Source organism: Penaeus monodon, chromosome 7 (assembly GCF_015228065.2).
Source record: "Penaeus monodon isolate SGIC_2016 chromosome 7, NSTDA_Pmon_1, whole genome shotgun sequence".
Classification (NCBI taxonomy): domain Eukaryota; kingdom Metazoa; phylum Arthropoda; class Malacostraca; order Decapoda; family Penaeidae; genus Penaeus; species Penaeus monodon.
The window spans coordinates 29,798,409-29,800,836 of NC_051392.1; positions in this window are offsets into that span (position 1 = coordinate 29,798,409).

Consider the following 2,428-nt stretch of genomic DNA (forward strand, 5'->3'; position numbering starts at 1 on the left):
TATGGGAGAAGAAGAAAGAGAAATGAAATAATAGAAAAGTGGAAGGAAGGAGGCCCAAACGTGTACTTGCGTGTTTTTTTTTCTTAGACATATCTTGGAAAGCGGTCGAGTGGTTTTTCTTCAGAGGTGGTGTGTTTTGTATTTGCGAGCTAAAGGCCCACAACATTATATTATATATATAATATAAAATATATATATATATATAATATATTATTATTAAAACCATATACACTACACATGGCAGGATGGTCATTTTCTACTCAAGTGAGGCAAGCGTAGGACTCGGCAGTCACCTGGCGACGAAACAGCCCTGTTTAGGGGTAGCACTGTTCCCCCTGTGGGGGAAGGGTCAAGAAAAAGTGACCTGAAGAAGGCAGGTCTCATTTGATCTTGTCAGCATACCGCAACCAACTGGACATCTTGTTGCGGTTGAAACAATAAAGCAAAATTTTCAAAGGATGAAGGATCCTCCCACAAGCAGCACACGTTATGTGTTGAAGTCTTAAATGTAAGAACTCTCATGGACAGAAAGAACGGTGACAGACTAGAATGATGAACAATATTTGTAGCATGCGAACTCTAGTGATACAATATCGACATTGCAGCTTTGAGCAAAACCCGCTTGATTGACGCAAGTGAGACCACCGAGGTTGGCGTTGGCTAGACTTTCTTCTGATTGGGGAAGACACCAGATGAGTCTTGGGAAGTAGGAGTTAGATCTGCCATACGCACCTCGCTCGTCAGGAAGCTGGAGGTCCTGTCAAAGGGAATCAGTGACCGACTAATGGTGATAAGAATTCCCCTGAAATGAAAGAAACAACTCACGCTGATTAGTGTCTATGCACCTACCATGTGCTACCCCCAAGAGAAGAAAGAGCTGTTCTAGCAGAACCTCATGGACATTTTATGCTCCATACCCATGGAAAGCAAGCTTTTGTCACTTGGAGACTTATATGCCTGTGTAGGCAAAGATTGTCAGCCTTGACGGGATGTCAACGGGTCCCACAGCATTGGACAGGAAAATGCTAACAGCCAGCTGCATTTTACATGCTGTGCCGAGATTGGACTGACCATTACCAATACCCTGTGCCAGCTATGAGACATCCACAAGGCCACCTGCATGTACCCGCACTCAAAGCAATGGCTCCTGATCGACTATGTGATCACCAGGCTCTGAGACATCCAAAATATACTCATCACAAGAGCCATGCTGAGAACCTAACTCTCCTTTTCCATTGCCAAGGTGCACAGGCGTCAGAAAACTGACATCAGGAAGAAGCTCGAGGTCCAGAAACTTGCTGATCCTGGTACAAGAGAAAATTGTGAATAACCTCAGTGAACAGACTAACAGCTTGCTAACAAAAGCAAGCTGGCCCTGGGCCAGATTTTGAACTGTAGTCTACAACTCGGCCAAACTCACTCTCGGACGCTCTCGGCTTTTATGTGCTGGCTTCAGCTGCTAAGCATATCTGGCTTAAGCTTCTCAGGAGTAAATTCCAGGCTGAACTACAGCAGATGAAGGACAAATGGCAGGAAAACAAGTCTGCAGAACTCCAACAGTATGCAGATTAATTTAAGAATTTTTTCGCCGGCATGAAAGCTGTGTATGGCCCTTCTCCAAATACCATGGTCCCAGTCTGGTCTGCTGATGGCACCCTGCTTACTGAGAAGAGTGACATTGTACAACATTGGAATGAACACTTCAGTCAGTTGCTCAACGGACCCACACAGATCGCCCCAAAGGCCATCCAGGATATTCCTCAGTGCAGGTCACTTAAGTCCCCTGACTGCCCCGCCCCCCACCTTGGAAGAAACCAAGAAAGCTATCAAGCAGCTCCAAGTAGGTAAAGCTCCAGGTCCTGACAGGATGCCCCCAAAGGTGTATAAAGAAGGAGGAGATTCTGTGGCAGCCAAGCTCACTGAGCTGATGTAACAGTTCTGGGATGTGGGCTCAGTTCCACAGGACATCAAGGATGCCAACATCATATTTATAAAAGAACAAATGTGAGAGATCATCATGTGACAATCACCATGATATATATATATATATATATATATATATATATATATATATATATATATACATATATATACACACATACATACATACATACATACAACACACACACACACACACACACACCACACACACACACACACACACCACAAACACACACACATACACACACACGCACATATCTATCTATCTATCTATATCTATCTATCTATGTATCTATCTATCATCAATAACGGTATGCTCATGTTTGAGCAGCCGTGGACCTCTCCACCATCCTTCGCCACTAAACTCGATCTTACGCTTTTCTTTCCACTTGTACCATCAAAACCCCCCAAAAATCTTGATATTGCGCTCATCTTGTCTTCGGTTTTCCTCTTCCCTGTTTTTCCCTTTCACAAATTTTTTTCCCTT